Source organism: Notolepis coatsorum (assembly GCF_963971535.1).
Source record: "Notolepis coatsorum genome assembly, chromosome: 10".
Classification (NCBI taxonomy): domain Eukaryota; kingdom Metazoa; phylum Chordata; class Actinopteri; order Aulopiformes; family Paralepididae; genus Notolepis; species Notolepis coatsorum.
This window is the reverse complement of record NC_140174.1, coordinates 87,945,309-87,961,341: the sequence shown is the minus strand read 5'-3', so window position 1 is coordinate 87,961,341 and position 16,033 is coordinate 87,945,309.

Here is a 16,033-nt window from a genome sequence, read left to right as displayed (position 1 = left end):
TAGTGTAGGTTCCTTCACTGGCCATCTTGTGTAGTGTAGGTTCCTTCACTGGCCATCTTGTGTAGTGTAGGTTCCTTCACTTTCATCTTGTGTAGTGTAGGTTCCTTCACTGGTCAGCGTGTGTAGTGTAGGTTCCTTCACTGGCCAGCTTGTGTAGTGTAAGTTCCTTCACTGGCCAGCGTGTGTAGTGTAGGTTCCTTCACTGGTCAGCGTGTGTAGTGTAGGTTTCTTCACTGGCCATCTTGTGTAGTGTAGGTTCCTTCACTGGCCAGTTTGTGTAGTGTAGGTTCCTTCACTGGCCAGCGTGTGTAGTGTAGGTTCCTTCACTGGCCATCTTGTGTAGTGTAGGTTCCTTCACTGGCCATCTTGTGTAGTGTAGGTTCCTTCACTGGCCATCTTGTGTAGTGTAGGTTCCTTCACTGGTCAGCGTGTGTAGTGTAGGTTCCTTCACTGGCCAGCTTGTGTAGTGTAGGTTCCTTCACTGGCCAGCGTGTGTAGTGTAGGTTCCTTCACTGGCCAGCTTGTGTAGTGTAGGTTCCTTCACTGGCCAGTGTGTGTTGTGTAGGTTCCTTCACTGGCCAGCGTGTGTAGTGTAGGTTCCTTCACTGGCCAGTTTGTGTAATGTAGGTTCCTTCACTTGCCAGCGTGTGTAGTGTAGGTTCCTTCACTGGCCAGTTTGTGTAATGTAGGTTACTTCACTGGCCAGTTTGTGTAATGTAGGTTCCTTCACTGGCCAGTTTGTGTAATGTAGGTTCCTTCACTTGCCAGCGTGTGTAGTGTAGGTTCCTTCACTGGCCAGTTTGTGTAATGTAGGTTACTTCACTGGCCAGTTTGTGTAATGTAGGTTCCTTCACTGGCCAGCGTGTGTAGTGTAGGTTCCTTCACTGGCCAGTTTGTGTAGTGTAGGTTACTTCACTGGCCAGCTTGTGTAGTGTAAGTTCCTTCACTGGCCAGCTTGTGTAGTGTAGGTTCCTTCACTGGCCAGTTTGTGTAATGTAGGTTCCTTCACTGGCCATCTTGTGTAGTGTAGGTTCCTTCACTGGCCAGCATGGTCCCTGCCTGCTTCAAGAGGTCTACCATCATCCCTGTGCCGAAGAAACCCTCCCCAGCATGTCCAAATGACTACAGACCGGTGGCACTCACCTCTGTGGTCATGAAATGTTTCGAGAGGCTGGTCAAGGACCACATTTGTGCCTCCCTCCCCAGTGATATGGACCCTATGCAATTTGCATACAGGACAAACAGGTCCACCGACGACGCGGTCTCCCAGGTACTGCACAGCACCCTCTCGCACCTTGACCGTCAGAAGGGGGGCTATGTGAGACTGTTGTTCATTGACTACAGCTCAGCGTTCAACACCATAGTCCCCACCAGACTGGTGGACAAGCTGATCGAGCTAGGTCTGAGCTCCGCCCTGAGCGCCTGGGTACTGGACTTTCTGAGCGAAAGACCCCAGGCGGTCAGGGTGGGGGGTCAGACCTCCAACACCATCACCCTGAGCATCGGGTCCCCCCAGGGCTGTGTTCTGAGCCCCCTGCTGTACTCACTCTACACACACGACTGTGTGGCCAAGTTCAGCTCCAACTCCATAGTGAAGTTCGCAGATGACACGGTGGTGGTGGGGCTGATCTCGGACAACAACGAGAAGGCCTACCGGGAGGAGGTGGAGGTACTGGAACGCTGGTGCCAGGACAACAGCCTGCTCCTGAACATTGGCAAAACCAAGGAACTGATCGTGGATTATAGGAGAGGACAGCAGGGGACACACACACCACTGATGATAAACGGGGCTACCGTGGACAGGGTGAGCAGCTTCAAGTACCTGGGGGTCCACATCTCAGAGGACCTGACATGGTCAACACACATAAGCACAGTAGTAAATAAGGCGAAACAGCGTCTCTACCACCTGAGACAGTTAAGGAAGTTCAGAGTATCGGGGAAGATACTCCAGTCCTTCTACTCAGGAGCTGTAGAGAGCATCCTGACCGGAAACATCACTGCCTGGTATGGAAACAGCACGGCACAGGACAAGAAGGCCCTACAGAAAGTGGTGCGCTCAGCCGAGCGTACCACGGGTATTGCACTACCCCCCCTGCAGGTTCTATACAACAAGAGGTGCAAATCCAGAGCCTGCAGGATAATGAAAGACCCTCACCACCCCAATAACAGCCTGTTTCAGCTGCTGAGGTCAGGCAGACGCCTGCAAATCTCAGCTACTAGGACAGAGCGGTTTAGGCTCAGCTTCTTCCCCCAGGCCATCAGAGCCATGAACAATGTACATTGAGTGCTCAGAACATTGAACTGTCCACACACAAGCACACATGAACACACACACGACACGCACACTGTGCACGCTCACACACGAGCAGCCACTTAACACTTTAGCATGAGCGGGCACACACTCAGGCCGCACGCACCCTCACTTATTGCCAAAAGGAAAGGCCACTTTAAATTAGTATTAGCAACAGTAACAGTGTATTGCACTACTATTACTACTACTGTTAACTGCCAACTGTTACCCGTCATTGCACAAATTTATTGTTACCTGCTACCTGTTATTGCACAATTTTATTGCACACATTTTTTGTATTGGATTCTATTATATGTTATATGTTGTACCAATTGCACATCGTTGTGGGCAAGACCACCCGCATTTCATTGTATATCCGTATGCCGTGACAAATAAAACTCTTGACTTGACTTGACTTGACATGTGTAATGTAGGTTCATTCACTGGCCATCTTGTGTAGTGTAGGTTCCTTCACTGGCCAGTTTGTGTAATGTAGGTTCCTTCACTGGCCAGCGTGTGTAGTGTAGGTTCCTTCACTGGCCAGCATGTGTAGTGTAGGTTCCTTCACTGGCCAGCGTGTGTAGTGGAGGTTCCTTCAATGGCCATCTTGTGTAGTGTAGGTTCCTTCACTGGCCAGTTTGTGTAGTGTAGGTTCCTTCACTGGCCAGTTTGTGTAGTGTAGGTTCCTTCACTGGCCAGCATTTGTAGTGTAGGTTCCTTCACTGGCCAGTTTGTGTAGTGTAGGTTCCTTCACTGGCCAGTTTGTATAGTGGAGGTTCCTTCACTGGCCATCTTGTGTAGTGTAGGTTCCTTCACTGGCCATCTTGTGTAGTGTAGGTTCCTTCACTGGCCATCTTGTGTAGTGTAGGTTCCTTCACTGGCCATCTTGTGTAGTGTAGGTTCCTTCACTGGCCAGCGTGTGTAGTGTAGGTTCCTTCACTGGCCAGTTTGTGTAGTATAGGTTCCTTCACTGGCCAGCGTGTGTAGTGTAGGTTCCTTCACTGGCCAGTTTGTGTAGTGTAGGTTCCTTCACTGGCCAGTTTGTGTAGTGTAGGTTCCTTCACTGGCCAGTTTGTGTAGTGTAGGTTTCTTCACTGGCCAGTTTGTGTAGTGTAGGTTCCTTCACTGGCCATCTTGTGTAGTGTAGGTTCCTTCACTGGCCAGTTTGTTTAGTGTAGGTTCCTTCAATGGCCATCTTGTGTAATGTAGGTTCCTTCACTGGCCAGTTTGTGTAATGTAGGTTCCTTCACTGGCCATCTTGTGTAATGTAGGTTCCTTCACTGGCCATCTTGTGTAGTGGAGGTTCCTTCACTGGCCATCTTGTGTAGTGTAGGTTCCTTCACTGGCCATCTTGTGTAGTGTAGGTTCCTTCACTGGCCAGCATGTGTAGTGTAGGTTCCTTCACTGGCCAGCGTGTGTAGTGTAGGTTCCTTCAATGGCCATCTTGTGTAGTGTAGGTTCCTTCACTGGCCATCTTGTGTAGTGTAGGTTCCTTCACTGGCCATCTTGTGTAGTGTAGGTTCCTTCACTGGCCATCTTGTGTAGTGTAGGTTCCTTCACTGGCCAGCGTGTGTAGTGTAGGTTCCTTCACTGGCCAGTTTGTGTAGTATAGGTTCCTTCACTGGCCAGCGTGTGTAGTGTAGGTTCCTTCACTGGCCAGTTTGTGTAGTGTAGGTTCCTTCACTGGCCAGTTTGTGTAGTGTAGGTTCCTTCACTGGCCAGTTTGTGTAGTGTAGGTTTCTTCACTGGCCAGTTTGTGTAGTGTAGGTTCCTTCACTGGCCATCTTGTGTAGTGTAGGTTCCTTCACTGGCCAGTTTGTTTAGTGTAGGTTCCTTCAATGGCCATCTTGTGTAATGTAGGTTCCTTCACTGGCCAGTTTGTGTAATGTAGGTTCCTTCACTGGCCAGTTTGTGTAGTGTAGGTTCCTTCATTGGCCAGTTTGTGTAGTGTAGGTTCCTTCACTGGCCATCTTGTGTAGTGTAGGTTCCTTCACTGGCCAGTTTGTGTAGTGTAGGTTCCTTCACTGGCCAGCGTATGTAGTGTAGGTTCCTTCACTGGCCATCTTGTGTAGTGTAGGTTCCTTCACTGGCCATCTTGTGTAGTGTAGGTTCCTTCACTGGCCATCTTGTGTAGTGTAGGTTCCTTCACTGGCCATCTTGTGTAGTGTAGGTTCCTTCACTGGTCAGCGTGTGTAGTGTAGGTTCCTTCACTGGCCAGCTTGTGTAGTGTAGGTTCCTTCACTGGCCAGCGTGTGTAGTGTAGGTTCCTTCACTGGTCAGCGTGTGTAGTGTAGGTTCCTTCACTGGCCAGCTTGTGTAGTGTAGGTTCCTTCACTGGCCAGCGTGTGTTGTGTAGGTTCCTTCACTGGCCAGCGTGTGTAGTGTAGGTTCCTTCACTGGCCAGTTTGTGTAATGTAGGTTCCTTCACTTGCCAGCGTGTGTAGTGTAGGTTCCTTCACTGGCCAGTTTGTGTAATGTAGGTTACTTCACTGGCCAGTTTGTGTAATGTAGGTTCCTTCACTGGCCAGCGTGTGTAGTGTAGGTTCCTTCACTGGCCAGCTTGTGTAGTGTAGGTTCCTTCACTGGCCAGCTTGTGTAGTGTAAGTTCCTTCACTGGCCAGCTTGTGTAGTGTAGGTTCCTTCACTGGCCAGTTTGTGTAATGTAGGTTCCTTCACTGGCCATCTTGTGTAGTGTAGGTTCCTTCACTGGCCAGCATGTGTAATGTAGGTTCATTCACTGGCCATCTTGTGTAGTGTAGGTTCCTTCACTGGCCAGTTTGTGTAATGTAGGTTCCTTCACTGGCCAGCGTGTGTAGTGTAGGTTCCTTCACTGGCCAGCATGTGTAGTGTAGGTTCCTTCACTGGCCAGCATGTGTAGTGGAGGTTCCTTCAATGGCCATCTTGTGTAGTGTAGGTTCCTTCACTGGCCAGTTTGTGTAGTGTAGGTTCCTTCACTGGCCAGTTTGTGTAGTGTAGGTTCCTTCACTGGCCAGCATGTGTAGTGTAGGTTCCTTCACTGGCCAGTTTGTGTAGTGTAGGTTCCTTCACTGGCCAGTTTGTGTAGTGGAGGTTCCTTCACTGGCCATCTTGTGTAGTGTAGGTTCCTTCACTGGCCATCTTGTGTAATGTAGGTTCCTTCACTGGCCATCTTGTGTAGTGTAGGTTCCTTCACTGGCCAGCGTGTGTAGTGTAGGTTCCTTCACTGGCCATCTTGTGTAATGTAGGTTCGTTCACTGGCCAGTTTGTATAGTGTAGGTTCCTTCACTGGCCAGTTTGTGTAGTGTAGGTTCCTTCACTCGCCATCTTGTGTAGTGTAGGTTCCTTCACTGGCCATCTTGTGTAGTGTAGGTTCCTTCACTGGCCATCTTGTGTATTGTAGGTTCCTTCACTGGCCATCTTGTGTAGTGTAGGTTCCTTCACTGGCCATCTTGTGTAGTGTAGGTTCCTTCACTGGCCAGTTTGTGTAGTATAGGTTCCTTCACTGGCCAGCGTGTGTAGTGTAGGTTCCTTCACTGGCCAGTTTGTGTAATGTAGGTTCCTTCACTGGCCAGTTTGTGTAGTGTAGGTTCCTTCACTGGCCAGCTTGTGTAGTGTAGGTTCCTTCACTGGCCATCTTGTGTAATGTAGGTTCCTTCACTGGCCAGTTTGTGTAGTGGATGTTCCTTCACTGGCCATCTTGTGTAGTGTAGGTTCCTTCACTGGCCATCTTGTGTAATGTAGGTTCCTTCACTGGCCATCTTGTGTAGTGTAGGTTCCTTCACTGGCCAGCGTGTGTAGTGTAGGTTCCTTCACTGGCCAGCATGTGTAGTGTAGGTTCCTTCAATGGCCATCTTGTGTAGTGTAGGTTCTTTCACTGGCCAGTTTGTGTAGTGTAGGTTCCTTCACTGGCCAGTTTGTGTAGTATAGGTTCCTTCACTGGCCAGCGTGTGTAGTGTAGGTTCCTTCACTGGCCAGTTTGTGTAGTGTAGGTTCCTTCACTGGCCAGTTTGTGTAGTGTAGGTTCCTTCACTGGCCAGTTTGTGTAGTGTAGGTTTCTTCACTGGCCAGTTTGTGTAGTGTAGGTTCCTTCACTGGCCATCTTGTGTAGTGTAGGTTCCTTCACTGGCCAGTTTGTTTAGTGTAGGTTCCTTCAATGGCCATCTTGTGTAATGTAGGTTCCTTCACTGGCCAGTTTGTGTAATGTAGGTTCCTTCACTGGCCAGTTTGTGTAGTGTAGGTTCCTTCATTGGCCAGTTTGTGTAGTGTAGGTTCCTTCACTGGCCATCTTGTGTAGTGTAGGTTCCTTCACTGGCCAGTTTGTGTAGTGTAGGTTCCTTCACTGGCCAGCGTATGTAGTGTAGGTTCCTTCACTGGCCATCTTGTGTAGTGTAGGTTCCTTCACTGGCCATCTTGTGTAGTGTAGGTTCCTTCACTGGCCATCTTGTGTAGTGTAGGTTCCTTCACTGGCCATCTTGTGTAGTGTAGGTTCCTTCACTGGTCAGCGTGTGTAGTGTAGGTTCCTTTACTGGCCAGCTTGTGTAGTGTAGGTTCCTTCACTGGCCAGCGTGTGTAGTGTAGGTTCCTTCACTGGTCAGCGTGTGTAGTGTAGGTTCCTTCACTGGCCAGCTTGTGTAGTGTAGGTTCCTTCACTGGCCAGCGTGTGTTGTGTAGGTTCCTTCACTGGCCAGCGTGTGTAGTGTAGGTTCCTTCACTGGCCAGTTTGTGTAATGTAGGTTCCTTCACTTGCCAGCGTGTGTAGTGTAGGTTCCTTCACTGGCCAGTTTGTGTAATGTAGGTTACTTCACTGGCCAGTTTGTGTAATGTAGGTTCCTTCACTGGCCAGCGTGTGTAGTGTAGGTTCCTTCACTGGCCAGCTTGTGTAGTGTAGGTTCCTTCACTGGCCAGCTTGTGTAGTGTAAGTTCCTTCACTGGCCAGCTTGTGTAGTGTAGGTTCCTTCACTGGCCAGTTTGTGTAATGTAGGTTCCTTCACTGGCCATCTTGTGTAGTGTAGGTTCCTTCACTGGCCAGCATGTGTAATGTAGGTTCATTCACTGGCCATCTTGTGTAGTGTAGGTTCCTTCACTGGCCAGTTTGTGTAATGTAGGTTCCTTCACTGGCCAGCGTGTGTAGTGTAGGTTCCTTCACTGGCCAGCATGTGTAGTGTAGGTTCCTTCACTGGCCAGCATGTGTAGTGGAGGTTCCTTCAATGGCCATCTTGTGTAGTGTAGGTTCCTTCACTGGCCAGTATGTGTAGTGTAGGTTCCTTCACTGGCCAGCGTGTGTAGTGTAGGTTCCTTCACTGGCCATCTTGTGTAATGTAGGTTCGTTCACTGGCCAGTTTGTATAGTGTAGGTTCCTTCACTGGCCAGTTTGTGTAGTGTAGGTTCCTTCACTCGCCATCTTGTGTAGTGTAGGTTCCTTCACTGGCCATCTTGTGTAGTGTAGGTTCCTTCACTGGCCATCTTGTGTAGTGTAGGTTCCTTCACTGGCCATCTTGTGTATTGTAGGTTCCTTCACTGGCCATCTTGTGTAGTGTAGGTTCCTTCACTGGCCATCTTGTGTAGTGTAGGTTCCTTCACTGGCCAGTTTGTGTAGTATAGGTTCCTTCACTGGCCAGCGTGTGTAGTGTAGGTTCCTTCACTGGCCAGTTTGTGTAATGTAGGTTCCTTCACTGGCCAGTTTGTGTAGTGTAGGTTCCTTCACTGGCCAGCTTGTGTAGTGTAGGTTCCTTCACTGGCCATCTTGTGTAATGTAGGTTCCTTCACTGGCCAGTTTGTGTAGTGGATGTTCCTTCACTGGCCATCTTGTGTAGTGTAGGTTCCTTCACTGGCCATCTTGTGTAATGTAGGTTCCTTCACTGGCCATCTTGTGTAGTGTAGGTTCCTTCACTGGCCAGCGTGTGTAGTGTAGGTTCCTTCACTGGCCAGCATGTGTAGTGTAGGTTCCTTCAATGGCCATCTTGTGTAGTGTAGGTTCTTTCACTGGCCAGTTTGTGTAGTGTAGGTTCCTTCACTGGCCAGTTTGTGTAGTATAGGTTCCTTCACTGGCCAGCGTGTGTAGTGTAGGTTCCTTCACTGGCCAGTTTGTGTAGTGTAGGTTCCTTCACTGGCCAGTTTGTGTAGTGTAGGTTCCTTCACTGGCCAGTTTGTGTAGTGTAGGTTTCTTCACTGGCCAGTTTGTGTAGTGTAGGTTCCTTCACTGGCCATCTTGTGTAGTGTAGGTTCCTTCACTGGCCAGTTTGTTTAGTGTAGGTTCCTTCAATGGCCATCTTGTGTAATGTAGGTTCCTTCACTGGCCAGTTTGTGTAATGTAGGTTCCTTCACTGGCCAGTTTGTGTAGTGTAGGTTCCTTCATTGGCCAGTTTGTGTAGTGTAGGTTCCTTCACTGGCCATCTTGTGTAGTGTAGGTTCTTTCACTGGCCAGTTTGTGTAGTGTAGGTTCCTTCACTGGCCAGTTTGTGTAGTATAGGTTCCTTCACTGGCCAGCGTGTGTAGTGTAGGTTCCTTCACTGGCCAGTTTGTGTAGTGTAGGTTCCTTCACTGGCCAGTTTGTGTAGTGTAGGTTCCTTCACTGGCCAGTTTGTGTAGTGTAGGTTTCTTCACTGGCCAGTTTGTGTAGTGTAGGTTCCTTCACTGGCCATCTTGTGTAGTGTAGGTTCCTTCACTGGCCAGTTTGTTTAGTGTAGGTTCCTTCAATGGCCATCTTGTGTAATGTAGGTTCCTTCACTGGCCAGTTTGTGTAATGTAGGTTCCTTCACTGGCCAGTTTGTGTAGTGTAGGTTCCTTCACTGGCCAGCCTGTGTAGTGTAGGTTCCTTCACTGGCCATCTTGTGTAGTGTAGGTTCCTTCACTGGCCATCTTGTGTAGTGTAGGTTCCTTCACTGGCCATCTTGTGTAGTGTAGGTTCCTTCACTGGCCATCTTGTGTAGTGTAGGTTCCTTCACTGGCCATCTTGTGTATTGTAGGTTCCTTCACTGGCCATCTTGTGTAGTGTAGGTTCCTTCACTGGCCATCTTGTGTAGTGTAGGTTCCTTCACTGGCCAGTTTGTGTAGTATAGGTTCCTTCACTGGCCAGCGTGTGTAGTGTAGGTTCCTTCACTGGCCAGTTTGTGTAATGTAGGTTCCTTCACTGGCCAGTTTGTGTAGTGTAGGTTCCTTCACTGGCCAGCTTGTGTAGTGTAGGTTCCTTCACTGGCCATCTTGTGTAATGTAGGTTCCTTCACTGGCCAGTTTGTGTAGTGGATGTTCCTTCACTGGCCATCTTGTGTAGTGTAGGTTCCTTCACTGGCCATCTTGTGTAATGTAGGTTCCTTCACTGGCCATCTTGTGTAGTGTAGGTTCCTTCACTGGCCAGCGTGTGTAGTGTAGGTTCCTTCACTGGCCAGCGTGTGTAGTGTAGGTTCCTTCAATGGCCATCTTGTGTAGTGTAGGTTCTTTCACTGGCCAGTTTGTGTAGTGTAGGTTCCTTCACTGGCCAGTTTGTGTAGTGTAGGTTACTTCACTGGCCAGCGTGTGTAGTGTAGGTTCCTTCACTGGCCAGTTTGTGTAGTGTAGGTTCCTTCACTGGCCAGCGTGTGTAGTGTAGGTTCCTTCACTGGCCAGTTTGTTTAGTGTAGGTTCCTTCAATGGCCATCTTGTGTAATGTAGGTTCCTTCACTGGCCAGTTTGTGTAATGTAGGTTCCTTCACTGGCCAGTTTGTGTAGTGTAGGTTCCTTCACTGGCCAGTTTGTGTAGTGTAGGTTCCTTCACTGGCCATCTTGTGTAGTGTAGGTTCCTTCACTGGCCAGTTTGTGTAGTGTAGGTTCCTTCACTGGCCAGCCTGTGTAGTGTAGGTTCCTTCACTGGCCATCTTGTGTAGTGTAGGTTCCTTCACTGGCCATCTTGTGTAGTGTAGGTTCCTTCACTGGCCATCTTGTGTAGTGTAGGTTCCTTCACTTTCATCTTGTGTAGTGTAGGTTCCTTCACTGGTCAGCGTGTGTAGTGTAGGTTCCTTCACTGGCCAGCTTGTGTAGTGTAAGTTCCTTCACTGGCCAGCGTGTGTAGTGTAGGTTCCTTCACTGGTCAGCGTGTGTAGTGTAGGTTTCTTCACTGGCCATCTTGTGTAGTGTAGGTTCCTTCACTGGCCAGTTTGTGTAGTGTAGGTTCCTTCACTGGCCAGCGTGTGTAGTGTAGGTTCCTTCACTGGCCATCTTGTGTAGTGTAGGTTCCTTCACTGGCCATCTTGTGTAGTGTAGGTTCCTTCACTGGCCATCTTGTGTAGTGTAGGTTCCTTCACTGGCCATCTTGTGTAGTGTAGGTTCCTTCACTGGTCAGCGTGTGTAGTGTAGGTTCCTTCACTGGCCAGCTTGTGTAGTGTAGGTTCCTTCACTGGCCAGTTTGTGTAATGTAGGTTCCTTCACTGGCCATCTTGTGTAGTGTAGGTTCCTTCACTGGCCAGCATGGTCCCTGCCTGCTTCAAGAGGTCTACCATCATCCCTGTGCCGAAGAAACCCTCCCCAGCATGTCCAAATGACTACAGACCGGTGGCACTCACCTCTGTGGTCATGAAATGTTTCGAGAGGCTGGTCAAGGACCACATTTGTGCCTCCCTCCCCAGTGATATGGACCCTATGCAATTTGCATACAGGACAAACAGGTCCACCGACGACGCGGTCTCCCAGGTACTGCACAGCACCCTCTCGCACCTTGACCGTCAGAAGGGGGGCTATGTGAGACTGTTGTTCATTGACTACAGCTCAGCGTTCAACACCATAGTCCCCACCAGACTGGTGGACAAGCTGATCGAGCTAGGTCTGAGCTCCGCCCTGAGCGCCTGGGTACTGGACTTTCTGAGCGAAAGACCCCAGGCGGTCAGGGTGGGGGGTCAGACCTCCAACACCATCACCCTGAGCATCGGGTCCCCCCAGGGCTGTGTTCTGAGCCCCCTGCTGTACTCACTCTACACACACGACTGTGTGGCCAAGTTCAGCTCCAACTCCATAGTGAAGTTCGCAGATGACACGGTGGTGGTGGGGCTGATCTCGGACAACAACGAGAAGGCCTACCGGGAGGAGGTGGAGGTACTGGAACGCTGGTGCCAGGACAACAGCCTGCTCCTGAACATTGGCAAAACCAAGGAACTGATCGTGGATTATAGGAGAGGACAGCAGGGGACACACACACCACTGATGATAAACGGGGCTACCGTGGACAGGGTGAGCAGCTTCAAGTACCTGGGGGTCCACATCTCAGAGGACCTGACATGGTCAACACACATAAGCACAGTAGTAAATAAGGCGAAACAGCGTCTCTACCACCTGAGACAGTTAAGGAAGTTCAGAGTATCGGGGAAGATACTCCAGTCCTTCTACTCAGGAGCTGTAGAGAGCATCCTGACCGGAAACATCACTGCCTGGTATGGAAACAGCACGGCACAGGACAAGAAGGCCCTACAGAAAGTGGTGCGCTCAGCCGAGCGTACCACGGGTATTGCACTACCCCCCCTGCAGGTTCTATACAACAAGAGGTGCAAATCCAGAGCCTGCAGGATAATGAAAGACCCTCACCACCCCAATAACAGCCTGTTTCAGCTGCTGAGGTCAGGCAGACGCCTGCAAATCTCAGCTACTAGGACAGAGCGGTTTAGGCTCAGCTTCTTCCCCCAGGCCATCAGAGCCATGAACAATGTACATTGAGTGCTCAGAACATTGAACTGTCCACACACAAGCACACATGAACACACACACGACACGCACACTGTGCACGCTCACACACGAGCAGCCACTTAACACTTTAGCATGAGCGGGCACACACTCAGGCCGCACGCACCCTCACTTATTGCCAAAAGGAAAGGCCACTTTAAATTAGTATTAGCAACAGTAACAGTGTATTGCACTACTATTACTACTACTGTTAACTGCCAACTGTTACCCGTCATTGCACAAATTTATTGTTACCTGCTACCTGTTATTGCACAATTTTATTGCACACATTTTTTGTATTGGATTCTATTATATGTTATATGTTGTACCAATTGCACATCGTTGTGGGCAAGACCACCCGCATTTCATTGTATATCCGTATGCCGTGACAAATAAAACTCTTGACTTGACTTGACTTGACATGTGTAATGTAGGTTCATTCACTGGCCATCTTGTGTAGTGTAGGTTCCTTCACTGGCCAGTTTGTGTAATGTAGGTTCCTTCACTGGCCAGCGTGTGTAGTGTAGGTTCCTTCACTGGCCAGCATGTGTAGTGTAGGTTCCTTCACTGGCCAGCGTGTGTAGTGGAGGTTCCTTCAATGGCCATCTTGTGTAGTGTAGGTTCCTTCACTGGCCAGTTTGTGTAGTGTAGGTTCCTTCACTGGCCAGTTTGTGTAGTGTAGGTTCCTTCACTGGCCAGCATTTGTAGTGTAGGTTCCTTCACTGGCCAGTTTGTGTAGTGTAGGTTCCTTCACTGGCCAGTTTGTATAGTGGAGGTTCCTTCACTGGCCATCTTGTGTAGTGTAGGTTCCTTCACTGGCCATCTTGTGTAGTGTAGGTTCCTTCACTGGCCATCTTGTGTAGTGTAGGTTCCTTCACTGGCCAGCGTGTGTAGTGTAGGTTCCTTCACTGGCCAGTTTGTGTAGTATAGGTTCCTTCACTGGCCAGCGTGTGTAGTGTAGGTTCCTTCACTGGCCAGTTTGTGTAGTGTAGGTTCCTTCACTGGCCAGTTTGTGTAGTGTAGGTTCCTTCACTGGCCAGTTTGTGTAGTGTAGGTTTCTTCACTGGCCAGTTTGTGTAGTGTAGGTTCCTTCACTGGCCATCTTGTGTAGTGTAGGTTCCTTCACTGGCCAGTTTGTTTAGTGTAGGTTCCTTCAATGGCCATCTTGTGTAATGTAGGTTCCTTCACTGGCCAGTTTGTGTAATGTAGGTTCCTTCACTGGCCATCTTGTGTAATGTAGGTTCCTTCACTGGCCATCTTGTGTAGTGGAGGTTCCTTCACTGGCCATCTTGTGTAGTGTAGGTTCCTTCACTGGCCATCTTGTGTAGTGTAGGTTCCTTCACTGGCCAGCATGTGTAGTGTAGGTTCCTTCACTGGCCAGCGTGTGTAGTGTAGGTTCCTTCAATGGCCATCTTGTGTAGTGTAGGTTCCTTCACTGGCCATCTTGTGTAGTGTAGGTTCCTTCACTGGCCATCTTGTGTAGTGTAGGTTCCTTCACTGGCCATCTTGTGTAGTGTAGGTTCCTTCACTGGCCAGCGTGTGTAGTGTAGGTTCCTTCACTGGCCAGTTTGTGTAGTATAGGTTCCTTCACTGGCCAGCGTGTGTAGTGTAGGTTCCTTCACTGGCCAGTTTGTGTAGTGTAGGTTCCTTCACTGGCCAGTTTGTGTAGTGTAGGTTCCTTCACTGGCCAGTTTGTGTAGTGTAGGTTTCTTCACTGGCCAGTTTGTGTAGTGTAGGTTCCTTCACTGGCCATCTTGTGTAGTGTAGGTTCCTTCACTGGCCAGTTTGTTTAGTGTAGGTTCCTTCAATGGCCATCTTGTGTAATGTAGGTTCCTTCACTGGCCAGTTTGTGTAATGTAGGTTCCTTCACTGGCCAGTTTGTGTAGTGTAGGTTCCTTCATTGGCCAGTTTGTGTAGTGTAGGTTCCTTCACTGGCCATCTTGTGTAGTGTAGGTTCCTTCACTGGCCAGTTTGTGTAGTGTAGGTTCCTTCACTGGCCAGCGTATGTAGTGTAGGTTCCTTCACTGGCCATCTTGTGTAGTGTAGGTTCCTTCACTGGCCATCTTGTGTAGTGTAGGTTCCTTCACTGGCCATCTTGTGTAGTGTAGGTTCCTTCACTGGCCATCTTGTGTAGTGTAGGTTCCTTCACTGGTCAGCGTGTGTAGTGTAGGTTCCTTCACTGGCCAGCTTGTGTAGTGTAGGTTCCTTCACTGGCCAGCGTGTGTAGTGTAGGTTCCTTCACTGGTCAGCGTGTGTAGTGTAGGTTCCTTCACTGGCCAGCTTGTGTAGTGTAGGTTCCTTCACTGGCCAGCGTGTGTTGTGTAGGTTCCTTCACTGGCCAGCGTGTGTAGTGTAGGTTCCTTCACTGGCCAGTTTGTGTAATGTAGGTTCCTTCACTTGCCAGCGTGTGTAGTGTAGGTTCCTTCACTGGCCAGTTTGTGTAATGTAGGTTACTTCACTGGCCAGTTTGTGTAATGTAGGTTCCTTCACTGGCCAGCGTGTGTAGTGTAGGTTCCTTCACTGGCCAGCTTGTGTAGTGTAGGTTCCTTCACTGGCCAGCTTGTGTAGTGTAAGTTCCTTCACTGGCCAGCTTGTGTAGTGTAGGTTCCTTCACTGGCCAGTTTGTGTAATGTAGGTTCCTTCACTGGCCATCTTGTGTAGTGTAGGTTCCTTCACTGGCCAGCATGTGTAATGTAGGTTCATTCACTGGCCATCTTGTGTAGTGTAGGTTCCTTCACTGGCCAGTTTGTGTAATGTAGGTTCCTTCACTGGCCAGCGTGTGTAGTGTAGGTTCCTTCACTGGCCAGCATGTGTAGTGTAGGTTCCTTCACTGGCCAGCATGTGTAGTGGAGGTTCCTTCAATGGCCATCTTGTGTAGTGTAGGTTCCTTCACTGGCCAGTTTGTGTAGTGTAGGTTCCTTCACTGGCCAGTTTGTGTAGTGTAGGTTCCTTCACTGGCCAGCATGTGTAGTGTAGGTTCCTTCACTGGCCAGTTTGTGTAGTGTAGGTTCCTTCACTGGCCAGTTTGTGTAGTGGAGGTTCCTTCACTGGCCATCTTGTGTAGTGTAGGTTCCTTCACTGGCCATCTTGTGTAATGTAGGTTCCTTCACTGGCCATCTTGTGTAGTGTAGGTTCCTTCACTGGCCAGCGTGTGTAGTGTAGGTTCCTTCACTGGCCATCTTGTGTAATGTAGGTTCGTTCACTGGCCAGTTTGTATAGTGTAGGTTCCTTCACTGGCCAGTTTGTGTAGTGTAGGTTCCTTCACTCGCCATCTTGTGTAGTGTAGGTTCCTTCACTGGCCATCTTGTGTAGTGTAGGTTCCTTCACTGGCCATCTTGTGTATTGTAGGTTCCTTCACTGGCCATCTTGTGTAGTGTAGGTTCCTTCACTGGCCATCTTGTGTAGTGTAGGTTCCTTCACTGGCCAGTTTGTGTAGTATAGGTTCCTTCACTGGCCAGCGTGTGTAGTGTAGGTTCCTTCACTGGCCAGTTTGTGTAATGTAGGTTCCTTCACTGGCCAGTTTGTGTAGTGTAGGTTCCTTCACTGGCCAGCTTGTGTAGTGTAGGTTCCTTCACTGGCCATCTTGTGTAATGTAGGTTCCTTCACTGGCCAGTTTGTGTAGTGGATGTTCCTTCACTGGCCATCTTGTGTAGTGTAGGTTCCTTCACTGGCCATCTTGTGTAATGTAGGTTCCTTCACTGGCCATCTTGTGTAGTGTAGGTTCCTTCACTGGCCAGCGTGTGTAGTGTAGGTTCCTTCACTGGCCAGCATGTGTAGTGTAGGTTCCTTCAATGGCCATCTTGTGTAGTGTAGGTTCTTTCACTGGCCAGTTTGTGTAGTGTAGGTTCCTTCACTGGCCAGTTTGTGTAGTATAGGTTCCTTCACTGGCCAGCGTGTGTAGTGTAGGTTCCTTCACTGGCCAGTTTGTGTAGTGTAGGTTCCTTCACTGGCCAGTTTGTGTAGTGTAGGTTCCTTCACTGGCCAGTTTGTGTAGTGTAGGTTTCTTCACTGGCCAGTTTGTGTAGTGTAGGTTCCTTCACTGGCCATCTTGTGTAGTGTAGGTTCCTTCACTGGCCAGTTTGT